This window comes from Astatotilapia calliptera, chromosome 8 (genome assembly GCF_964374335.1).
Source record: "Astatotilapia calliptera chromosome 8, fAstCal68.1, whole genome shotgun sequence".
NCBI classification, from domain to species: domain Eukaryota; kingdom Metazoa; phylum Chordata; class Actinopteri; order Cichliformes; family Cichlidae; genus Astatotilapia; species Astatotilapia calliptera.
Genome location: NC_137429.1, coordinates 16,438,311 through 16,464,328, shown reverse-complemented (window position 1 = coordinate 16,464,328; position 26,018 = coordinate 16,438,311). Strand labels below are relative to the sequence as shown.

The following is a 26,018-nucleotide window of genomic DNA, read 5'->3' as shown; positions in this document are numbered from 1 at the left end:
TTTGGTGAGTGATTAAACCTGCAGCTTCAGAATCAGCGCAAAAAGGGCGTAAACAAAAAAGCGCGGACCTGCCGACGGATCAGAATTGGTGAGCTGTCGGCTTTCAGCCCCGACCCTGCCCATGCCGTTGGGTGAGAAAAGCGACATCTCGCTGCTTTTGATCTGTCGGCGGGTCCGCGCTTTGTGTTTACGTCTTTGTGCAGAATCCATGTACCTGCTCTCATTTACTGTTTAGCTGTTTGGTGGTTGTCGAAATTTTGTGAGGTTTAACCTGAGATTCTGGCGTTTTGGGCAAAATAAATTTATATTAAAAAATCGATTCAGGATTTTAATGAATCGATATCACATTATCAAAGCCAGAATCGATTTTAAATCGATAAATCGATTATCAAAACCCCTAATTACCATCCATTGATTTTCGGACTCTTATCCAGGTGTGGATCATGGAGGCCTCTGTCTAGGCAGAAATGCCCTGAGTTCTTTCTCGCAGCCAGCTCCTTCAGCTCATCCAGTCATCAAAGCATTCCCAGGTCAAATAAGCGCTCTCTAGTAATCTCTAGTAATCAGAATGGATGTCTCTAGGTGTCTTAGTCAGATGCTGACCCACCTCAACTGGTTCATTTCAGTAGAGAGGAGTAGCAGCTCTACTCTGATATCCTCTCAAATGACTCTGCAGAAGTCATTCTCTTTTGGAGAAAGCTCATTTCTGCCGTATTCTTTTGGGCAATTCCCAGACCTCACAGCCATAGGTGATGGGTGGGAAATAGATTTTTTTTGCTACAACAGACCAGTACAGCATCCACATCACTGTAGTTGCCATGTCAATCCGCCTGTCAATATCCCTCTCCACTCTCCTATTACTTGCCCCTAACACAAAGTGAGCACACCCCCACTGTTTCAGCTGAGGCCTATGGTCTCAGACTTCTGATGTTGATTCTCATTTCATCTACTTCACACTCAACTGCAAACCACCATAGTGTACACTGGAGGTCATCACCTGATGAGGTCATAAAAGTTGTGAACAGAATTGGTAGCAAAGGACAGTCCTAGAAGAGCTCAATGCTCACCAGGAAACGGTCTGGCATACTACTCTTATGGTTGTGCAGGGACTGAATGGCCCGTAACAGTAGCAGCCAAACCAAACCCCCATAAGATTCCCCAAGGGATACGCATCAATGCCTTCTCCAATAGTTCTCCAAAGCATATGTAGACAGGTTGGACCCATTGGTCCCATTACACTTTCACACAACCTCACTTGGGTCAAGAGCTGGTCCGGTGTTCCATGATTATGAGAACAACTGCATTTTTTTTCCTGGATCCACAGTTCAACTAATAGATGAGCTCTACTTTCCACCTTCGTGGAGGAGGGATGAAGAGTGTGGTCCCTTGGAGCATACCCTTCAGCATTAGTTGGTTAGTCCCCAGGAGAGGCATCTTGAACCACCCCATACAGGGACTTCAAGAAAGCTGGGTACACTGACAGTCAGATGTGTTTTCAAACCCAATGGCGTAGGAAAGCAACCCTCTAATCTAGCTGGGAAAACCAAACCACGGTCATACAAGTATACCCAGCCTTGCTCGTTGCCTTTCACTGATTTCTTGTTTCTTTAATAACTGTCAATAAACCAACATCTCAATGATTTGAGCTATGTTTCTGTCTGTCATGGTTTGTGGGAGCATTGTGCTGGATGTTTCTGGATGGCTCTTCGGTTACACCCTTGGGCGGGGCCACCAGCATCGCACTTGAATTCCATCCACAGGCAATCACAGGAGGACTACATCAACCAGTACGGCCTGCTGCTCCGTTCAGCCACTCTCAGTGGTCCTACCTGCCTGCCCTGCACACTGGATAACAGTCTCTGTAACTTCATCCCTCTAGATTCTCTCACAAACGTTTTCCCCCTTCGAGCTCCGCGGTCTGGCTCTGACAGTAAGCACGCAGCATCATTATCCTGCTTTGCTGTCTCTCCTCTGCTTCCCTGCAGCTAAGTAATTGTTTCCTCTTCTGTTTCAGGTTTCCCACGGTCCCAATCACAGCTTCTCTCCCCACTCACCTCCATATTTGCTCCTGTTTCCTCAGGCCTGAGTTTAACTTTCACTTTCAGAGTTTGCTATTGTTTTCTCACAAAAGAAATAAAATGTATATAGTTCGCTGCTAAATTTGTGTTGAGTCTGCTTCTGGGTCCAGTATTCATGACAGTGTCTAAGGTTTAGTGAACCTCAATGCCTTCTTGGGGATTGGTATAATTTTGAAATAAATATTCCCTGCCATTGTTGGGTTTGTTTCTTTAATCTTAATATGTCGTGGTAATCTCTCAATCACATACTACCACCATTGTGTGTGTGTGTGTTATCATTGTTGTCTCTTTTATTAGGATAAAATGATGGAGACTAAATACCAAACTGTCCCAAAATATCTATGTGCTTCAAAATTGAAGTTTTAAGTGTCTTTCGAGTGTACAACTTATGAAATACATGTTACATGTTATGAAACCTAGCAAGTGACTAAAAACACAAGCAAAGCTAAACAAAGTTTTGTAATTCTGCCTCACCTGGTGAAGTTGAAATCCACTTTCAGGTTATCAACACATTTGTTGTCAGTTCCACAGTTGATCTCAAACCCTAACTGTGGAAGAGAGTGTGATGTCAAAAACATTTATATTACACATTATTCACAGAATAAATGTAAACGTTTTACAGATGAATCCAACAAACAATTTGTGTGTTCTACCCAATGCCGGGTGTAAGATAAAGTAAAAAGTAGCCTTATATTTTTCAGTAATGCAGTAATGTAATGTGTTACGGTACTGAATTCAGTAATTAAACTTCAATTACAATTATATTGTTACTAGTGTTGCAAAGTTTTCTTTAGTTATCTGCTGGTTGGTTGGACAGAAAATATCAAAGAAAATTGGTTTTCTTCCTGTGCACTTGTGCTAAAATTAGCTCATTTCACTTTGTGTGCGGGAGGAGCGAAATAGTTGAGTGATCTACAGTAGAAAGAGAGGAGAGGAGAGAAAACTGCAATGGTAAAATGCAAACTGCATCCAGGACAGAAACAGCAGCTGTTTGCACAGCTAACACTAATTGGATTATTGGAAGCATCTTCGCAGACAGCATGCTAGCAAAAAAAACTAGCCAACAGAGGAACGTTAAAGCTGAGCATAGCCCAGTCAGGTAAGAAAGGAAGTGATTAGCAGTCGAGCTTGAAGCCTCCATTTCTATCCATTAATGTTTATAAAGGAGAATCAATGTTGCAACCATTTCAAAATCTCTTGTGTTTATATGTAAACACTAAAGGAAAGATCATATGTGTTTTCTCATTGGGATAGGGATTGCATTGGCGTGTCAGACTGTAGCCTAAGATTTATATTATTTACTTATAATTATGAGACAATGCATTTTGGGTCATTTCATGGAGTAACAAGAAAATAATGTAATGATCAGTGTAATAAACTACTTTAGTAATTTTGTAGCATTTTGGATTACTAACGATTAATTTCTAATATGCAACTTTTTTTGAGTAATGACCCCAAATATGTAGCTGTGCCTGCTGTTGGTACTGGGAATAAAGTTCCTAATAATATTCTGGAAAGCAGCTTGCATTTATTGCAGTGGGATTCCACTGCAGGGATGTTGATGCATGTACTTCCAGTACTTCAATTGAATCTCTCCAGAAGGTATTCTTCAAGTGTATGCCAATAAAAAACACAATTGAGGAAAATAATTTTATAAAGACTGCCCTCAGATATCTGGTTAATAAAGTACCTATAAAGATTACTTACAGGATGAATGGTTGCTGTTTGAGCCTGCTGGGCAAGGCTTGGTCTGAGATTTGTGTTTGAGGGCAAACCATCAAACTTGAATTTGAGCTCATTGGAAAGTGAATTGAGAGCATCTTCTGGACAAGCCTGCAAGAAGAGATGAGTGCTGAGTTTAGATTCAGTGTTGGATGACTCTTAAAAACAAAATGGAAATCAAAATATATTGTTACACCAAGGTGAACTTTCTCTGATGTTGTTATTTGGTTTTACCTCAACAAGGAACTTCACAGTTGAGCATTTTTTTCTTATTAAGTCCACAGTAAGTGATCCTGACTGCTCTCGTTTCCCACCAACATATGCCCGGTTGCTTGGAGGTTTGCGAGTGGCATCCAGTGTTAAAGTGTAATTAATCCTTGCTTGAGCTGGAATAAATCAGTGTTTGATTTCAATGCTGCAATTTACATACATTTAGAAAACATTAAATTGCTGGGCAGTGGCTTTGTAGTTCAGAAAAACCAAGAATGATGAACCTGTGTTGACTGTAGACACTCTGCTCATGGTAAAGCAAATTTCAGCTGTGTTCTGCAGTGGTTTTGAGCAGTCTACATTCTGAGTAGGGATTTGGATTGGGCTGAATGACACCTCAGCTTCAACCATTACTATGGGTCTTGATCTAGAAAGTAGGAAAACACATGTGAACAAGATTTGACTTTTTGTTCTGACCTGAATTAGTAACAAGACTTCAATCTAATCTTTCCTTTGCCCTAACATTTCATTTGAACAACTACAGCTCAAACATTTTGAGACATTTAACACCTAATAGTCCTGAAATCTTTTAAATGATAGATGATAATAATGAATTGGATTTATATAGCGCTTTTCAAGGCACCCAAAGCGCTTTACAATGCCACTATTCATTCACACACTGGTGGAGGCAAGCTACAGTTGTAGCCACAGCTGCCCTGGGGCAGACGGACAGAAGCGAGGCTGCCATATCGCGCCATCGGCCCCTCTGGCCAACACCAGTAGGTGGTACGGTAAAGTGTCTTGCCCAAGGACACAACGGCCAGGACAGAGATCCCAGGGATCGAACTGGCGACCTTCCGGTTACAGATACGCTTCCCAACCCCCTGAGCCACAGTCATTCCATAAATGATGATTTATGGAATAATGAATTATAAATCAGGAATGCTTTTTAATGGAATATCTATGTAGATGTACATCAACATAGACCTATTTCCCATCACCATCACTCTTGTGTGCCAGTGGTGTAACTTCACAGTATTAATGGGTGGAGTAAATGATACCTATTTGATAATGTCAGCAGTGCTGAAACACATGGTATTGTATGAAAATATTTTTGTTATTGCATGCATTTCCATTTCTGTATGAACAAAGTTACAGTTTCACACATTTACTGCTTCTTTTTTTTTAAATCAGCAGAGCATTTTTCATCATGTGGTAAAATAATTTGAAAAAAATGTCTAATCCTTTTGACTCCATAAACTTTTTGCCATGATCCTGTGTTTATGTATTTGGACATTTTGATTCTATCTTATTTGGATATATCTGAATAGTTCTGTTGTTCGTTCTACTGTGTTGTAGTAGTAATAAGGAAGTGTGTTTAGGTGCTTTTACTTTGAAAGGGAGCGGGCGGAAGGAGAGACGAGAGAGCGGAGGCAGCCACGAGAAAAGAGAGGAGAGAGAAAAGCGTGCGCGAGATGCTGCTAGTGTCTACAGAGACTTTTTTCCAATGGACAGTGAGGATAAATCATCCCACGCCCACGGCTGAGTAACAGAGCGTGACTGTGAGGTGGTGCAGCCCGGACTGGTTTGCACTGTTGCCTCGAAATATCCCTAGTTAGCGGCGTGCTAACTTGGCTAATCGTAGTTAGCCATAAAGGCGGACTTCGCTGGACGTCACCTGACCTGCATGGAGTGGGAGACTACTGACTGCCAAGGCGGGCCGGTCAGGTTTGCTGCTTAAAAGGAGTAAGCGTGCAGCTCGGCGACCTAAGGGACGGACCTCTCGGCGTGCCGTGAGTGTATTGTGGACAAAAGACTAAGGTTTCCAGGTAGGAGCACCATTTTGTTTTCTTTTAGGACCGTTGGTTCCTACGCACCCTAGCATCGATCCAGGCCTGCACCGAGGGGACTTGGGAAATTGGGTGGTGTGAGAGTGTGTGGAGCCCATTACAGTAAAGAACTGTGTAACTGTTATTATTGTTATATTTTGTCATTGCAAGAGACTTCTTACTTTATTGATTTATTGGGTGTTTACCAAGTCATTCAGTAAACCTGCTTGGTTTAAACATAAGATTTTGTGTCTAGTACTGTTTCTTATCTATAGTTCAAAGTAAGGTAAAAGTGTATCTGTGTGTTATACGTGTGTAAATCAGGGGAACTTTCACTGAGGGCAACTAAGTAAGTTTAAGATAACTAGAACTCAGGGCGTACCCGGCTATAGTGGAGTACACAGTCAGGGGCGCTACATAAAATGGAGGCACCGCTGGGATATTTTGTTGTTTAAGTCTGAAGTTCTCAAACACGTGTATTTTGAGATAAAAGCAGTAACTTTGATATTGTTTGGTCATGGATGTTCAAGCTATGCACTCTGAGTTGTTCGAGGAGCTTCAGGAATGGAGTCGTGGAGAGACCTTAGATGAGGCTCACACACTGATGGTGCTTACTCCCAAAGGAGTGGAGCTAGACCAAATAGAGCACACTCTGGAGAGTGTTAAAGCTTTGGGTCGAGTGTGGGTCAGAGGCCGGAGATACAACAAAGCGCTTGATAGGCTAACTGTCCTGTGTGAAACCAAAGAGAAAGTAGATGCCACAAGAATCCCACCTGAAGTGTACCCTACGGGGGCTGGTGAGCCGTGGTCCATCATAGTGACAGCTGAAGCTTCGCCTCGTGAGGATTTTTCCCAGAGTAAATCGAAACGCGGGGCAGAGGCACAGGAGAATGGTAATGGTAACAGAGTCGATAATCCGTGCTGTGGGCGATTTGTTGGCAAAGATGGAGAGACCCTCCAGTGAAGGCAATAGTTATTGTAACACCCCTTTCAACACTTGGGATACAGATTTAAATGGTTACCTGTGTGTTGGGCCAATAGCTGAGGTTCGACTACTGGAGCAGAGTGGATGACTAATGAAACGCTCTGAGAACTTGGTTTGATCAATTTGTATTCACAATTAAAGAATCTTACATACATACAATGAAAACAATAACAGTGCATGAAAGGAAAAATTGGGCCCAAGTCATGGAAAATAATAAACAAAACACACACAACCCCGGGGGATTTGACTCAGTCTCTCTCTCGTGTCAGCCGACACCCTTAAGTGTGAGTCCAGCAATGAGGATTCTCTTTGCAGGATGTGCAAAGGAGGAATGACGTGCAAATCTGTCCTACCACTTTAGTAGAGTTTGTACAGTTCACAGTTCGTCCAAAGAATTTAGTTCTCTTCTTAAAGCAATCATCTCAAGGATCCTGGAGGGGTGGCTCGCCATCTTTGGACTGGATCATCACTGAACTGTACTCCCAAGTAAAAAAAACCTGACGCAGAAGAATCCGAGCAGTAACAAACTCTTTTCTGGTTAACAACAATTTCTAGATAGCTTATTTCCACCGTACAGTCCGACTGGATAAAAACAACCACGCTTTCCACTTGGAAAAAATGGACTTTTCTTCCTCTCCCTCTCTCCTGATATCCATAGCTGCTATGCAGTGAACGGCAGGAGGCGGTACTTCCCCCTGTATACTTCAAGGACCATCAGGACATTATAGACATCTTCTATTTTATTAATTCTCAACAAAATAATTTAACTTAATAAAACTTAACAGTGAACTCAAAATACTAACATCACTCATAACACACTAAAACCCTTAGTAACACTCCAGGGTTACATTATCGTAGACTCAGAATGTTCTCGGGCACAATACCAACACCAGTTGGAGAAGAGACATTCGAACAGTGGGTTGAACAAGCACACCTAATGGTGGAGGAGAGTGACAGTTCTGCTAAAGAAAAGAGGCGCAGAATCATTGAGTCTTAAAGGTCCAGCACTAGCGGTGGTGAAAGCTGTAAGGACAGCTGATCCTGATATTAGCCCAGAACAATTTCTAGAAGCTGTTACAAAAGCTTTTGGCAGTGCTGAGACGGGTGAGGATTTGTACTTTGCTTCTCGGTTACTACAACAGCAACTGCAGGAAAAACTATCCGACTTTCTGAGGCGATTAGAGCAGTCGCTGAGCAGGGTAGTGAGTTGTGGTGGAATTGAAGCCCACCGTGTTGATAGGACAGGAGTAGAACAGCTCCTTAGGGGTGCCGTGTACTCCGACATGATGTTAGTGCAACTCAAGCTGAGAGACAGGAAAGAAACCCCACCCAGTTTTGTAGAGCTCTTAAGTGAGATCAGAAGTGAGGAGGAGTATGAAGCCTCCCGGGCTAAATTGCATCTGGTAGCACACAAAGTCCAAACACAATCAGAACAGGACAACAGACAGATTGAAATTCAGAATCTGAAAACTGAGATTCGAGAACTGAAGTCTATGGTCTCATCCGTGGTAAACCAGTCATGCCCCGCACCAAGAGAAGTTGCAGAGCCTGTTCCAACAAGCAAGACTGACGGTGTAGAGAGTTCAGCAGATGGCAAAGTGGTTGCGCTGAGAAAACTGGTTAAAAGGTTGCAGCAGAAGCTGGACGCCAGAGAGCAAAGGTCTGTTGTGTCCTCTCCAGTTTTGAGAGTGGAGCCGTACAGGTCTGGTCTGAACTCTAGACGGACAGGTAGCACCAGTGATAAAGAAAGCAACTTTTGTTACCGCTGCGGAAAAAATGGGCATTTTGCTAGTAAGTGTGGAAATGCCGCAAACCAGGCCAAGGTTATCCAGAGGTTCATTCAGTCACGGAAAAAGCCCAAACGACGGGAATCATATCCCAAACCCCCTGATGCAGGTGATACCGTGTGTTCAGTTAAGAGGAGTGAAGTAGTCATGCTAGAGGACAGAGGGATCCCTAAAGGTTTGATAGGTCCATCTAATGTAAAGCAAGTCAGAGTGAATGGTGAACCGTGCAATGCTTTGTTAGACAGTGGGTCAAGAGTAACCATTATTTTTGAGAACTGGTATAAGGAGCACTTGTCAGGTGTCCCAGTTTACCCAGTTTCAGGTCTGGCCATCTGGGGTTTGAGTGATTCTAGTTACCCTTATCTCGGCTATGTCGTTGTGGATGTGGAATTTCCCGAGCAAGTCAAAGGAGGTCACGAGACCATTTCGGTCTTAGCTTTGATCTGTCCCAACTCCAGAGGTCCGGACCTCTGGAGTTGGGACCCCATGATCATAGGCACCAATGCCTCCCTTTTCCAGAGATTGGCCACCTTGTGCCAGGACACCGTAGGCGTGAGTAGCGTGCAGACTGTAAGCCAAACAGCTGGAGTTTTAACCCCACCAGCTCCTGTGGAGATCCCTGTAGAGGATGAGGGTGGAGTAGGCTGGGTGAAGTGGGTTGGGCCCAGCTCCCTGTCACTCCCAGCCGGTCAAAGCTGTCATGCTATATGCCGGGTGGAGCTAGAACAACCACTCAGCAAAGGCATATTAATGGTGGAAGCATCCCCAACCATTCCGTTGCCAGCTGGCATGCTGCTGCAGCCCATGGTGTTGTCTAGCTCTGCGCTGGAGGTAGACCATTTTGTTGTGGCAGTGCAGAATCAGTCTTCCCGGGATATCGTTCTCCCAGAAAGGACCGTTATGGGTCAGTTGTGTACGGTTGATACTGTAACTGCAGCAGTTGAAGTCTGTTCAAAAAAGGGGAAAGATCAGAGAGAGCTAGATCCCCTTCTCATAAATTTTGGCGACTCACCTTTGCCAAATGAATGGAAAGAGCGGCTCCGACAGAAGTTGTCCAGGAGGGCTAATGTGTTTACCCTCAGTGAGTGGGATGTCGGTCTGGCAACGGGAGTAGAGCATCACATTCGGATGTCAGACTCCAGACCATTCCGCGAACGGTCACGGCGTCTTGCACCAGCTGACATTGACGATGTGCGCAGACACATACAAGACCTATTACAAGCTGGCATTATCAAGGAATCTCGCAGTCCTTATGCCTCTCCCATTGTCATTGCCAGAAAGAAAAATGGCAGTATCAGGAATGTGCATTGACTATCGAACACTAAACCGTCGAACCATTCCTGATCAGTACACCACTCCCCGCATCGATGATGCACTTGATTGTTTGTCAGGGAGTAAGTGGTTCTCTGTCCTGGACCTTCGCAGTGGCTATTACCAGATACCCATGGCGGAGGAGGACAAAGAAAAGACCGCGTTCATTTGTCCGTTGGGTTTCTATCAGTTTGAGAGAATGCCCCAAGGTATCACAGGGACACCCTCCACTTTCCAGAGATTGATGGAGAAGGCAGTAGGGGACATCAACCTCCTGCAGGTACTAGTGTACCTCGATGACTTAATAGTCTTTGGCAGGTCCCTGGAGGAACATGAGGAGCGACTTTTGAAGGTGCTAGACAGACTGGAAGAAGTGGGATTAAAACTCTCATTGGATAAGTGCCAATTCTGTCAGCCGAAAGTGAAGTATGTGGGACACATTGTGCCTGCAGAGGGTGTTGCCCCCGATCCGAGTAAAGTAGAAGCAGTTACTAAATGGCCGGCGCCCACAGATTTGAAATCCCTGCGATCTTTCCTGGGGTTCTGCGGCTACTATCGCCGCTTCATAGCTAACTATGCTTCCATTGTAAGGCCACTCACAGAACTCACTAAAGGCTATGCCCCTACGCAGCGCAGTAAGAAAGGCCGGGCAGGACAAGGAAAAACCTACTTGAAGGAATCAGAGCCCTTTGGGAGTAGATGGGATCAGTCGTGTGTTGATGCTTTTCACCACATCATTCAGTGTCTGACCACTGCCCCTGTGCTAGCCTTTGCCAAGCCATACACCCTTCATGTGGATGCCAGTCTGAAAGGTCTTGGGGCCGTGTTGTACCAAGAGCACCCCCAGGGGCTGCGGCCCGTGGCTTTTGCCAGCCGGAAATTGAGCTGCCCCGAACAGCGGTACCCAGTGCACCAGTTAGAGTTCCTGGCTTTGAAATGGGCCGTCGTGGACAAATTCCATGACTATTTGTATGGCGCAAAGTTTACTGTGAGCACTGATAACAATCCGCTGACGTATGTCCTTACCACTGCAAAGCTAAATGCAACAGGGCACCGATGGCTGCACCAGATGAGCAGCAAGGGTCCCATGGACTTGGTTTGCATGGATTTTCTGTCTATGGAGCCAGACTCCAAGGGGATAGGTAATGTCTTGGTGGTAACTGACCATTTTACCCAGTACGCACAGGCTTTCCCCACCAAAAACCAAAAAGCCACCACGTTTGCCAAAGTGTTGGTGGACAAATATTTTGTGCACTATGAATTGCCTGCCAGAATACATTCTGACCAAGGACGAGACTTCGAGAGCCGGTTAATCCGTGAGCTCTTGCAGTCATTGGGTATACGGAAGTCTCGGACAACTCCCTATCATCCCCAGGGGGATCCGCAACCCGAGAGATTCAATCAAACCTTGTTGTCAATGTTAGCGACACTAGGGGATGAGAAGAAGCGAACTTGGAGTCAGCATGTAGGGTCACTAGTTCATGCCTATAATAGCACAAAGAGCGATGCCACAGGGTATTCTCCCTATTTTTTGATGTTTGGGATGGAGGCGTCCTGTGGGAGGTGTTGCGCGAGTATGGGGTGTCTGGCCCATTGCTACGGGCCATTCAATCCCTATACAACCGTTGCAAGAGCTTGGTTCGCATTGCCGGCAATAAGTCGGACTCGTTCCCGGTGGGTGATGGGCTCCGCCAGGGCTGCCCTTTGTCTCCGGTTCTGTTCATAATTTTTATGGACAGGATTTCTAGGCGCAGCCAAGTGGCGGAGGGCTTTCGCTTTGGTGGCCTCAGAATCTCATCTCTGATTTTTGCGGATGATGTGGTTCTGTTGGCTTCATCGGGTGAGGGCCTCCAGCTCGCACTGGAACGGTTCGCAGCCGAGTGTAACGCAGCGGGAATGAGGATCAGCACCTCCAAATCTGAGGCCATGGTTCTCAGCCGGAAAAGGGTGGAGTGCCCACTCCGGGTCGGGGATGAGTTCCTGCCCCAAGTGGAGGAGTTCAAGTATCTCGGGGTCTTGTTCGCGAGTGATGGGAGAAGGGCGCTGGAGATCGACAGACGGATTGGGGCTGCGGCTGCAGTAATGCAGACGCTGCACCGGTCAGTCGTGGTGAAGAGGGAGCTGAGTGTAAAAGCGAAGCTCTCAATTTACCGGTCGATCTACGTCCCTACCCTCACCTATGGCCACGAGCTGTGGGTAGTGACCGAAAGAACGAGATCGCGGATACAAGCGGCGGAAATGAGCTTCCTCCGAAGGGTGGCTGGCCTCTCCCTTAGAGATAGGGTGAGAAGTTCGGCCATCCGGGAGGGGCTTAGAGTAGAGCAGCTGCTGCTCCACATCGAAAGGAGCCAGCTGAGGTGGTTCGGGCATCTGGCAAGGATGCCCCCTGGGCGCCTCCTGGGCGAGGTGTTCCAGGCATGTCCCACCGGGAGGAGGCCCCGGGGCAGACCCAGGACACGCTGGAGAGATTATATCTCTCGGCTGGCCTGGGAACGCCTTGGTATTCCCCCGGACAAGCTGGAGGAGGTGGCTGGGGAGAGGGAGGTCTGGACCTCTTTGCTTAGGCTGCTACCCCCGCGACCCGACCTCGGATAAGCGGATGAAGATGGATGGATGGATGGATGGAGGCTAGGTTTCCCGTGGATGTTTGTTTTGGAGCATCTCCTGATGTGTCATGCGCCGTGGTGCGCGGGCACGAAAGGATCCAGGCGCAGACTCCGAGCTAACAAAAAGACACTTTATTAAAACAACGAAAGGCGACCCGGGGAAAGTAGAGAGCAAAACAGAAACTAAAAATCCGGGGAAACAATGACACGAGGAAGCCGGGATCGGGACGGCGGGGGGCTGCAATAGAAAGGGGAGATGATTACTAGGGAGCCAGGAAGCGGGGAGAACATATCAGGACTGAGTTAGAGTAGGGGCTTACGATAGAACGGAACCGTGGGAGCTCGGGAGGGAAGTGTGGCAGTCCGTGGGGGCAGGAAGTCCGTGGAATGGCGAGTGGGCCAGGTGAGCGCCGCGAGATCCAGTTGAGCCGGAGGACAGGCAGGTAGCAGATGCCGAGTAGAAATCTGGACAGAAGTAGGCAGGTTAAACAAAGTTCCAAGCAGAAGAGAATGCACACTTTTCGTGGAAGTCTGGTTACCACTGTGGGGATGACTACGGACTGGCGTGGAGCATCCGTCAGCGCCGGATTAAGTGGATCTCCGTGTAATCACCGGGATGGAGAGCAGGTGTGCTAGTGATGGCCCAGCCCGGGGGTGTGGCTACCCGAGCATCACGCATTCCACAGACCATGACATGATGGAGCTGAGGAGAAGACTCATTCACAGTATGTGACGGACTTGAAACAGGATTTGCAGAGAGCTTATCCATTAGCCAATGAGGCTGCTGATAAGGTACACAAGAGAAACAAAAGAGCTTTTGATCGACGAGTCAGTTTCCAAGCCTTGGAAGTGGGAGACAGGGTACTCCTTAAGAATCTGGGGTTGAAGGGGAAACATAAGTTGGAAAGCAAATGGAACGCTGTACCACATGTGATTGTGGGAAAACTGCCCAACCTACCGGTGTATAGGGTGAAGCCACAAACGGGTCAAGGTAGTGTGAGAACCCTACACAGAGATCATTTGTTTCTTTTTTTTTTGTTTTTTTTTGTTTTTTTTTTCTTCTTTTAAATGACATCAGAAACAGCAGTATGCGACATTACGTGATGGCAGAGCTTCAGTTCATCCTTTGTCATTTTTTTTTTTTTTTTTAATAAATAGGACAGGGGGAATGAATGAGAGAGAGAGGGGGAGAGAAAGAAAGAAAACCAAAGAGGAGAAGAGACGGTGAGAAGGGGGGGGGAAGAGAGAGAAAAAAAAAAAGAACTCCTGGGTCACCTGTATGGAGAAAAAAAAAAAAAAAAAAAAAAAAAAAACAAACAGAGGAGACAGCAAACAACAAAGAGCAACATAATAATAGAGAAAACAAAGCACCATCACAATAAACTAGCTAGTCATAGATATCAATATTTACTAAATAATAAACGATATTGTGCAGCACGCAAGATAGACAGCGCACAGTGTGCTTTGAGGCAGCAGCCAAGAAAGCTTTAGTCCGTGTCTGTGAATACCCATGTGTGCATACCTGTGTGGATCAGCATGCTTGCATTCCAAAGGTTTCTCCATGTAATGATCTGCTAGGGAGTGTGGGGGGGCCACAGCCCCGTCCTCCAGGGTGTGAAGCGGGTATGGAGGAGATCAAAACTCCAGACATCCAGAGGCCCCCAGAACACAAGAGACCATGGAAGACCAACAGAGGGGCAGCCGCGCCACTGTCCCAGTAAGAGCTGAGGAGAGTCCCAGATGAGGGCTCGCCCAGCAGCCGCGGAGCAGAAGTCAGGGGGAGTTGCAGTGACGCGCCTGTGAGCTCCGCCGGCCCCCAGCTGCGCCTGAGTGACCGAGCCCTAGGCCGAGAGGCCGGGGGCACCCCACCTCCAGTTGAGCCGGAGGACAGGCAGGTAGCAGACGCCGAGTAGAAATCTGGACAGAAGTAGGCAGGTTAAACAAAGTTCCAAGCAGAAGAGAATGCACACTTTTCGTGGAAGTCTGGTTACCACTGTGGGGATGACTACGGACTGGCGTGGAGCATCCGTCAGCGCCGGATTAAGTGGATCTCCGTGTAATCACCGGGATGGAGAGCAGGTGTGCTAGTGATGGCCCAGCCCGGGGGTGTGGCTACCCGAGCATCACGCATTCCACAGACCATGACATGATGGAGCTGAGGAGAAGACTCATTCACAGTATGTGACGGACTTGAAACAGGATTTGCAGAGAGCTTATCCATTAGCCAATGAGGCTGCTGATAAGGTACACAAGAGAAACAAAAGAGCTTTTGATCGACGAGTCAGTTTCCAAGCCTTGGAAGTGGGAGACAGGGTACTCCTTAAGAATCTGGGGTTGAAGGGGAAACATAAGTTGGAAAGCAAATGGAACGCTGTACCACATGTGATTGTGGGAAAACTGCCCAACCTACCGGTGTATAGGGTGAAGCCACAAACGGGTCAAGGTAGTGTGAGAACCCTACACAGAGATCATTTGTTACCGATTGGGACAGAAGTAAGACTGCCAGAAGGCATGGCCAGAGATGAAGTGCCAGCGAGACCACAGACTCGCAGGATGGGAAAAGGAAAAGAGAGGGTAGAAAGCAGAGACATGAGTCAAGACACTGGGGAGTCGACTGGACCGTCAGATGTAGAATACGAGAGGCCACATGCCTGGTACAGAGACTGTGTGGAGAAAGTGTTGAGGGAGGAGTCATTTAGTGACAATTCTCCATTGGCATCGGAGGATGACGCTCAAGCTATGTTTCTATCTGAGGGCAATGCCAAAGAGTCTCAGGAGGAAGCAGATGACATTGGTGATGTAAAGAACACCGATACAGAGTCAGAAGAGGAGAAGCAAAGACCTCTCTCAAAGAGGTCTAGGGGAAGACGGAGTATTGGAAAAGAGGTCAGCAAATGCCTTAGGTCAGGGACGACTGGGAAGAGAAGAATAAAGCCAGTTTTGAGACTGTCCTACGATGAACCAGGGAAGGCTAGTCACCAACCTATTACTATTGTTCACAGAGGAGTTGTGATAAAGTTGGGGAATGTGTAAATGAAAAAAAAAAAGTGAAGTTCTAAGAGTGTCTGTTATACATTCAAGATGTGTGGAGTTTTATTTGTTTTCAGTCGCCTTGGGAGATGTCTGACGAGGAACTCCAGACGATTAGAAGGGGGAGGATGTGGCCCGGGTATATTTTATGGGGCTAAGTTTTATTTCCAGTTGGATATATCTGAATAGTTCTGTTGTTCGTTCTACTGTGTTGTAATAGTAATAAGGAAGTGTGTTTAGGTGCTTTTACTTTGAAAGGGAGCGGGCGGAAGGAGAGACGAGAGAGCGGAGGCAGCCACGAGAAAAGCGTGCGCGAGATGCGGCTAGCGTCTACAGAGACTTTTTTCCAATGAACAGTGAGGATAAATCATCCTACGCCCATGGCTGAGTAACAGAGCGTGACTGTGAGGTGGTGCAGCCCGGACTGGTTTGCACTGTTGCCTCGAAATATCCGTAGTTAGCGGCGTGCTAACTTGGCTAATCGTAGTCAGCCATAAAGGCGGACTTTGTTGGACGTCACCTGACCTGCACGAAGTGGGAGGCTACTGACTGCCAAGGCGGGCCGGTCAGGTTTGCTGCTTAAAAGGAGTAAGCGTGCAGCTCGGCGACCTAAGGGACGGACCTCTCGGCGTGCCGTGAGTGTATTGTGGACAAAAGACTAAGGTTTCCAGGTAGGAGCACCATTTTGTTTTCTTTTAGGACCGTTGGTTCCTACGCACCCTAGCATCGATCCAGGCCTGCACCGAGGGGACTTGGGAAATTGGGTGGTGTGAGAGTGTGTGTGTGTGTGGGGCCCATTACAGTAAAGAACTGTGTAACTGTTATTATTGTTATATTTTGTCATTGCAAGAGACTTCTTACTTTATTGATTTATTGGGTGTTTACCAAGTCATTCAGTAAACCTGCTTGGTTTAAACATAAGATTTTGTGTCTAGTACTGTTTCTTATCTATAGTTCAAAGTAAGGTAAAAGTGTATCTGTGTGTTATACGTGTGTAAATCAGGGGAACTTTCACTGAGGGCAACTAAGTAAGTTTAAGATAACTAGAACTCAGGGCGTACCCGGCTATAGTGGAGTACACAGTCAGGGGTGCTACATACAGTTCAGTTTACGTTCCTGGTTTTGGCTCTTTTAGTTTTGTTTCTGCTTTGTGTAATATTTGTATTTTGTGGTCTTTGTTTTGTCGTCTAGCCTTTAGGTACCTCTTACCATGTTTGTTTATCTCTTGTCCCTGTGTTTTATGTTCCCTCCTGTTACCCTGGTCTGTTGTGTCCCCTTGTCAGGTTACTCCCAATCCTAATGTCAAGTTCATGCATCTTAGTCTGTTTCTCAGTGTTGTTACTTCCTCTTTTATTTTGACAGTCTCTTGTCCTGTATACATCTCATGTGCTGGTAGTGTGTAAGTAGTTTCAGCTGTTCTTCCATCTGTTGCGCATCCTCTCATAATCGCATGTATTTAAGTCCTCAGTCTCCCTTCGATCTTTGTCATGTCATCTCAGTCTGCTGTGTCTGCTCTTTTCTTTTCTTTTGTTCCATGTTCACTCCTAGTCGTTAATTCCAAGTTTCTTAGTCCTAGCTTCCAGTTTATCTTTTGTTTGTTTCTAATGCTTCTAGACAACAGTTTTACCCTCAATCTGTATTTCTTAAAAAATCATAAATCCCTTATAATGAATGACTCAATCATTTATGATGAATTTATTGATATGTAACCTATATGCAGTTCTTTTTGACAGGTAGTGCATTTGTTAAGATTGCAAATTAACAACAATGGTGGAATTACCACAGATAACTATAATGCATGACTGGACTATCTGGACTGTGACTTACCTCAGTAAAACAACTCTACCCTTTGAACCCACCGCTAAGTCAGGCAGTTCATCACCACTCTGGTCAAAAGACGACTGACTGATTGACAGGCCAAAGAACTTCAGTCCTGACTGGACCTCAGAGCCAGTTATTTTCTGTGTATATGAAAACATTTTAATTAATTAAGCTGCAGATTGTATATTGATAAATACGTTTAGTCATCTTTTTGAATTCCTCGATGTTGTGTACCTGTGAGTAAGTAGGACTGATTCTTCCTCCTCCTTCACTGTGGAATATGTAGATGCTGCCTTCACCATTATATTCCAAAGGTGCTCCAACTGCCAAATCCCTGAATCCATCTGAGTTTAGATCAGGCAGCACAGCAAGAGAAGAGCCGAACCTTCCTTTGACAGCTGCACGTCCTCTTAGTACTAATGGATCATCAAAATTACACTCCACAAACTAAAAGCAGGAGAGTGAATATTATATGATCATTAGGGAAGTTGACAAATAAACTAATTCATTTAATTGAAGTGGATAAAACTTTGATTTACCAAACCAGTTAGTCTGCAAACATAAACTCTTCCCTCTCTATCAGGCTCCGTGTACATTGGGGCTGATATGAAGATTAGATCAGTGATATCATCGTCATTTATGTCCATGACACACACCTCTGCCCCGAAATATTCACCAGTCTGATACTGTGTAAGAAACACATTATTGATGAAAATAATCGCATAAAGCCAAATGACAACAATTTGTATTTAAGAAAGTATTTACTACCAGTTAATAATCCCAGTCAGTTTTGTCTTGCTGTAAGTACATACCTGTGATGCCAACGGCTCAATTGTTTGGTTTTGAAAGCTTTCTCTGTTAACAGCGACCACAGCTCCTCTGTGTTTATATCTTGGAGCACCAACAATTGTCAGGGAACCACTTTGGGTTTTAGCAGTTGCCATGGAGTAACCTAGAATTTAGGTAGGCAAAAAGAGAAGATAGATATAAAATCTGATATACGTATTTGTGTGAAAGAATTACAGCAGAGCTGTGTATATACATGATTACATGTGTATGAGTTAGATTGTTAAAGCTGTAATATTCTTACCAAGATAACTGTTAGGCTCCAAAGACACATCCTCATATGTTTTCAGCTTCTCCCCTCCAGTTGTGTATTGCACGTAGCCTCCCTTCCACTGGTTTGCACCAACAATAGACATCTGAATTCCCTACAGTGCAGACAGGAAATACATTTTATATACAATTTATTTTACCTTTAAAATCTGGACTCTTGTTTTTATAAAAAGTGTTTGAATCTCTCTTTCTATGACTAGACTGTCTGGTGAGTTTCAGGTAGTTTTAATTACCTCGGGCACAATAACTGCACTGAATCCCTCCTGAGACATTTCCATTTTCAGAGAGACTCCACCGGTTTGAGATCCTGTAATAATATAAAATATAAAAAGGTTTATTTATAGACACAACGCAACGCATTACACTAGTAATTTAGTGTAATGATATCTGTTTATTATAAAGGTGCCTCAGTAGTTATTTTTCATTTCACCAATACTTCGTGAAATCGACCTTTAGCCTCAAGCAATGATACAATAATGCAATGTAACATTTACAGAAATTTTATCAAAGCTTGCTAAATGTTAAATATATAATTTACCTTCAATGGAAAAAATTTTGTCCTGCAAACTCTGCCGGATTATTTCAAGTGCGTTGAAGTTCTGCACTTGAAACACGTGATTGCCTGAGGGAGACGATGCAATGGTGCGTAGTTCTTTTTTTGCTTCAGGCTGAATAAATGCATTCCCCACCTAGGGTTGTTTAAAACATGTGTTTACATTTAATGCAAAATTATTTACTGATTTTATTAAAACTTTAATACAGTTTAATACAAAGATTAATACAGTCTGTTTAATACAGACATTAATACAATATCCATTATTAATTTAGCTTTTTTATTTATTGAAATTTATTGAAATTAGATACCACTCATAACTCATAACAGCCATTGCCTCAAGGCGCTTTATATTGTAAGGAAGACCCTACAATAATACATACAGAGAAAAAACCAACAATCATATGACCCTTGATGAGCAAGCACTTTGGGAAGGAAAAACTCCCTTTTAACAGGAAGAAGCCTCCAGCAGAGCCAGGTTCAAAGAGGGATGGCTATCTGCCATTCAGATGCAGAGAGGTCTATTAACACATAGTGAGTGAGAAAGGTGACTGAAAAAGAAATAATCAATGCATCATGGGAATCCCCAGCAGCCTACATCTATTGCAGCATAACTAAGGGAGGATTCAGGGTCACCTGATCCAGCCCTAACTTTATGCTTTAGCAAAAAGGAAAGTTTTAAGCCTAATCTTGAAAGTAGGGATAGTGTCTGTCTCCTGAATCCAAACTGGAAGCTGGTTCCACAGAAGAGGGGCCTGAAAACTGAAGGCTCTCCCTCCTATTCTACTTTTAAATAATATAGGAACAACAAGTAGGCCTGCAGTGCAAGAGCAAAGTTCTCCAATGGGGTGATATGGTACTATAAGGTCATTAAGATAAGATGGAGCCTGATTATTTAAGACCTTGTTTGTGAGGAGCAGGATTTTGAATTCAACAGGAAGCCAGTGAAGAAACCCAATAGAGGAGAAATTAACATTAACAATAGTGTAAAAACAGTGTGATGATACGGCCCAGATTTCCATGGTTTCTGTGTAGGTGGCTCATTACTTTGCTCCATATACTGTAGGAACATGTGACTGTAGTCTAATAAATAACCAAAACACATTATTAGTATAAATTTTAAACATTATGCAGGTTTAAATAATGGAGGTACTTACCCCAATAGCAAATCGAACAATGTTTTGATTCCCTGCTTGCTGTGCTGCATTTCCCAGGTCATACCGGTCATTAGATTGTCCATCAGTAATTACTATCAAGACTTTCTTCACATCTGGTCTGGAACCTCTTTGTGGTGTGAAAACATTGTTTCTGTCAAATTAAAAATAAACAAATCTAATTTCAACATAAAACATGTTTTTACAGTGCACATTTTGATCATAGAGTAAATTGCATGAATGATTGTTATTTTGGCATGCATCCATCTGTTTTGTATTATCGCTCATGGACATTTTAGTATTTTCGCAATTCTTGCATCAGTCAATACAGAAATTATCTGCACAGGAAGTCTGTCCAGATGATTTAACTGTAGTGCTTCAGTAATATCATTGCAACCCTTACACAACATGTCTGATGGCTCGAGCTGTATGAGTAGATCCCCCCAGCTGTGTGATTCCATCGATTTCAGTCTTTAGTGATCCAGATGAGGAAAATTTCTTGAAATAAAAATGAACCCGAGGTAACGAGGAAAACTGGGAAACAGAAAACTGAAGAAAGGGAGAAACAATATAAAAAAAATATAGAATAGCCTTTTTTATGGAGATAAATGAAAAGCAGGTGAAACTATTTGTGTCTGTAATACGATATAACTGACAGGTAGTACAGTGTCTTACCTGTGCATCAACTGACAGAAATGCCTGGATTAGATCTTCCACAAACGTCGTCATTGTTTGAAAATCAGGGACAGATACGCTGCCTGAACCATCCAACAGAAAAGCAATGTCTACTTGTGTCGGGCACACTATCAAATAAATGAATTGAAATTGATTATTTTAGGTGAATTTTAACATTTTAGCAAATCTACTATGAATACCCACATATTTAGACAATTAGTCTTTTATAAGAAGAAAGAAAAGAAGAAATTAAGATTAAGATATTAAATTAGTTTAAATGAGTCTTAAAACTGCTTACAGAAGCCTAATTTAGTTATTTGTAGCCTTGATTTTTGCATTCAGTTCTAATTACTTGTATTTTCTTCCTGTATTACAGTCATAGAAACAGCATTGTGTTCAAACTTATAACACTAAAAGAAAGACCCTCTGTACTGTATGTTCTTGTTACGGTTGGAATTTGTGTTACTGTGAGCGACAGTAGCCTCATGTTTACGTTGTTCTTATGTAACAGGAATACATCGTGATGTAACACACAGCAACACAAATGATTTTCTCCAGGAAAACCATAATACATTACTTATTTGCATACAGAGCTTTAAAGAAGTCGTAAGTAGCTTTAGAGGGAAGTAAACTTCTCTTTCTCCTTTTAATTTTTTCCCCCAAAGATCTTGTGTGTATGTACTAGTCTTCTTGCATTTTGTCATGCATTGCATAACCCAAACAACCAGGCTTAGTTTCATTTTTGTAATGAATTTGAAATCAAAGGGTGTTTTTGTATTTGTTTTTCAAATAACACTTTCATTTTACATGCAGATATGGTTATTTCATTCTGAATAACCCATATGGAAAAGATATATATAAACCTTATAAAGTTTGTATCTGTCTTGTGTGAAACTTGTATGAAAAGCATATAAGTTTAGAATTAAATACATTTTATGCTGTAGATTTAATCTTGGCTAGCTCAAATTTTACCAGCATTTGTTTCAGTGTTGATGGATTCAGGTCAAATTAGTCCAGAAAAGCTCTTTGGATAAAACTATAATACAATTAATCCAAACAGACAATCTGAAATAAGGCTTAGAGGGGAAAACTGTAAACAAACAAAAAAATAATCAACAAATCATACAACTTATACTTATATTCATCTATGAGTAATCACATCTCACACAAACATAATTTTCTATTTACTGTTTCTGATTAACCCTTAATTGCTGGAATATATAAGAGAAGTCTTGAGACAGTTTCAGTTGATTTAGTAAGACTATGTTCAAGTAAAAATGCAAGAGATTTTTATTAAGGAGGCACCGGGACTCTAATTATTAAGGGCACATTTTCACAAACTCCATTTATTGTTACCGTCTGGAGAAGAAGGTACAGGTGGTCCAAATGTATTAGATCGGTCCATGTGAAAACACACACCGTTGTACATGGTGATACTTTTGCAGTCCCTTGGAATTGTTGGACCACACACCTGAGAGGAGACAAAGTCAAGTTCCCATAAAGTCCCATAAACATCGGTTCAATCCTTATAAAATCAACCAAAACTGAAAAAAAAAAAAAATCTCACACGATCCAGCAGAATATGTAGATTTTAAAAAATTACTTCAGTCTATTTAAAGCCATTCAAATGTGTCCCTTAATGCTATTAAAAAATCCATGTTAGAGGCCACCAAAGTAACTGTCACGACCGCGCTGGCAGACGTGTGGAATTGGAGAAAGGACCCAAAATGCGGCAGCTCTGGTGCAGATGAGTATTTATTTAACAAAAGAAAATACAAACAGCAAAGACGTGGGTGAAGGTGAAACAGGAAAACCTAAACTGGGTAAAACTAACAAAACAAACCAGAAACGAAGATGCAGGGAGGTCCGGGGAAATACATACGGAGAGACGCAGGGAGACCGAGGGGAAGCAACACAGACGAACCAGCAATTACTAAGACAGAAAATACAACTTAAATACACTCAGAGAACACAGGGAGATTACACACAGGTGGGAAACACAGCTGGGAGTGATTAACATGACGAGACTAGGGAGGCAACTGAAAACACTCACATAAGATGCAGACCATCACAATAAAACAGGAACTTACACATGAAAGGACACAAACTAAGAAACGCGGACTAGATACAGGAACACACGGGGGGAACAGGGTAAACACTAATCAGAGGAAGAGCAGAACCAAAATCGTAAATAGAAAAACACAAAACGCTGGGTCAAAAGGACCCAGGATCATGACAGTACCCCCCCTCCAAGGGCGGATCCCAGACGCCCAAAGACACGAAAACAAAAAGCCCCCCCACGGGCGGGCGGCGGGGGTCCAGGACGGAGGGCCAGAAACAAGGCCACAAAAACAAAAGGTCCACCAAAAGCACAGGAGCACAGGGGACAGGTCGCAACTCCTCAGGGGGCCGGCCCGGAGGCCGACAGCACAGGAGGCCAAAACAGAAGATTTCAGGGGGACGGCCGTGCGGAAGGCAACGGCGGCGACGAAGGAGACGGCGGAGCAGTTCAGGGGGCCGGCCGCGCGGAAGGCAGCGGCGGCGACGAAGGAGACGCCGGAGCAGTTCAGGGGGCCGGCCGTGCAGAAGGCAGCGGCGGCGCTCCAGTGTCAAGCGCACTGGCTGAGGCCCGGTGGGCACAGGACCAGACGAGGCAGGACCAGGCGATGGCGAGGCCGGACCAGGCGATGGCGGGGCCGGACCAGGCGAAACACAGGCAGAAGCCGGACCAGACGAGGATGTAGACTCGGATGAAGCCGGACCAGACGAGGATGAAGACTCTGATGAAGCTGGACCAGACGAGGAAGGACCAGAGGATGAAGACTCGGATGAAGCCGGACCAGACGAGGAAGGACCAGAGGATGAAGACTCGGATGAAGCTGCAGCAGGCGAGGATGATGATGAAGCTGCAGCAGGCGAGGATGATGATGAAGCTGCAGCAGGAGACTGAACGGGCCCCACGGACCCTCCAGCGGAGACAGGAGGCTGAAAGGGCCCCTCGGACCCTCCAGTGGAGACAGGTGGCTGGACGGGCCCCTCGGACCCTCCAGCGGAGACACGAGGCTGAACGGGCCCCTCGGACTCTCCAGCAGAGACAGGAGGCTGGACGGGCCCCTCGGACCCTCCAGCGGAGACACGAGGCTGGACGGGCTCCTCGGGCCCTCCAGCTGACGAGGCATGAGGCTGGACGGGCTCCTCGGGCCCTCCAGCGGACGAGGCAAGAGGCTGGACGGGCTCCTCGGGCCCTCCAGCGGAGACAGGAGACGAAGGCCGGAGCGGTCCCTCGGACCCTCCAGCGGAGACTAGAGACGAAGGCCGGAGCGGTCCCTCGGACCCTCCAGCCGAAGCCAGCACAAAGCCAGCAGGCACGGAGTCTTCTGGCAAACACGAAGGCAATGGGTGCTGTGCTGAGCACTGGCCCTGCTCAGACAGCACTGACACGGAGTTGTTCTCTGAGGGCTGCCTAATCTTCAGGGGTCCAGAATCATGACAGTAACCCCCCTCCAAGCGCGGATCCCAGACGCCCAAAGACACGAAAACAAAAAGCCCCCCCACGGGCGGGCGGCGGGGGTCCAGGACGGAGGGCCAGAAACAAGGCCACAAAAACAAAAGGTCCACCAAAAGCACAGGAGCACAGGGGACAGGTCGCAACTCCTCAGGGGGCCGGCCCGGAGGCCGACAGCACAGGAGGCCAAAACAGAAGAGTTCAGGGGGCCGGCCGTGCGGAAGGCAACGGCGGCGACGAAGGAGACGGCGGAGCAGTTCAGGGGGCCGGCCGTGCAGAAGGCAGCGGCGGCGCTCCAGTGTCAAGCGCACTGGCTGAGGCCCGGTGGGCACAGGACCAGACGAGGCCGGACCAGGCGATGGCGAGGCCGGACCAGGCGATGGCGGGGCCGGACCAGGCGAAACACAGGCAGAAGCCGGACCAGACGAGGATGTAGACTCGGATGAAGCCGGACCAGACGAGGAAGGACCAGAGGATGAAGACTCGGATGAAGCTGCAGCAGGCGAGGATGATGATGAAGCTGCAGCGGGAGGCTGAACGGGCCCCACGGACCCTCCAGCGGAGACAGGTGGCTGGACGGGCCCCTCGGACCCTCCAGCGGAGACACGAGGCTGAACGGGCCCCTCGGACTCTCCAGCAGAGACAGGAGGCTGGACGGGCCCCTCGGACCCTCCAGCAGAGACACGAGGCTGGACGGGCTCCTCGGGCCCTCCAGCGGACGAGGCATGAGGCTGGACGGGCTCCTCGGGCCCTCCAGCGGACGAGGCATGAGGCTGGACGGGCTCCTCGGGCCCTCCAGCAGAGACAGGAGACGAAGGCCGGAGCGGTCCCTCGGACCCTCCAGCGGAGACAGGAGACGAAGGCCGGAGCGGTCCCTCGGACCCTCCAGCGGAGACTAGAGACGAAGGCCGGAGCGGTCCCTCAGACCCTCCAGCCGAAGCCAGCACAAAGCCAGCAGGCACGGAGTCTTCTGGCAAACACGAAGGCAATGGGTGCTGTGCTGAGCACTGGCCCTGCTCAGACAGCACTGACACGGAGTTGTTCTCTGAGGGCTGCCTAATCTTCAGGGGTCCAGAATCAGCTGGGGACTGAGACCTAGCCTCTGGGGAAGCCCTGGAGTGGCAAGCTGTGCCAACGGCAGCTAAACCATGAAAAGCCCCCTGAGGTGAAATTAAACTTTCTCCCTGCATGGAGTGAGTGTGTATGATCAGTAACACTGGAGCTACGGGGGCCTGAGCTACAGGCGGCACTGGAGCTACGGGGGCCTGAGCTACAGGCGGCACTGGAGCTACGGGGGCCTGCGCTACAGGCGGCACTGGAGCTACGGGGGCCTGCGCTACAGGCGGCACTGGAGCTACTGGGGCCTGCGCTACAGGCGGCACTGGAGCTACTGGGGCCTGCGCTACAGGCGGCACTGGAGGCTCTGGAAACTGAACTGAAACTGACACTGGAGACTGAGCAGAAACTGACACTGGAGACCGAGCAGAAAGTGACACTGGAGACCGAGCAGAAAGTGACACTGGAGACCGAGCAGAAAGTGACACTGGAGACTGAGCTGAGAGGGGCTGCGGGGTAGCTAACCGAGCTGAGAGTGGCTGCGGGGTAGCTAACCGAGCTGAGAGTGGCTGCACAGGCG

The 26,018-nt window shown here is 46.1% G+C and overlaps 1 long non-coding RNA gene and 1 pseudogene across 2 annotated transcripts in view; both read right to left on the bottom strand.

The window, feature by feature from the left end:
• The window catches only part of LOC113019261 (integrin alpha-M-like), a 50,525-nt pseudogene that overhangs the window by 5,726 nt on the left and 18,781 nt on the right, over positions 1–26,018 (bottom strand). The window contains exons 22-36 of the transcript XR_013911109.1: positions 22,234–22,348; positions 20,878–21,005; positions 20,606–20,751; positions 20,206–20,356; positions 19,034–19,184; positions 18,729–18,802; positions 18,470–18,590; positions 18,192–18,331; positions 17,919–18,065; positions 17,614–17,826; positions 17,386–17,519; positions 4,295–4,437; positions 4,035–4,186; positions 3,786–3,911; positions 2,553–2,626 (exon numbers count right to left, since the gene is read on the bottom strand). The product of XR_013911109.1 is annotated as an integrin alpha-M-like (transcript). The remainder of the gene's footprint in view (positions 1–2,552; positions 2,627–3,785; positions 3,912–4,034; positions 4,187–4,294; positions 4,438–17,385; positions 17,520–17,613; positions 17,827–17,918; positions 18,066–18,191; positions 18,332–18,469; positions 18,591–18,728; positions 18,803–19,033; positions 19,185–20,205; positions 20,357–20,605; positions 20,752–20,877; positions 21,006–22,233; positions 22,349–26,018) is intronic.
• Positions 12,646–13,390, bottom strand: LOC113019307 (uncharacterized). Its single transcript, XR_013910774.1, has 2 exons — positions 12,849–13,390; positions 12,646–12,766 (listed from the first exon to the last, which is right to left on the bottom strand). It is a non-coding gene; the product is annotated as an uncharacterized LOC113019307 (long non-coding RNA).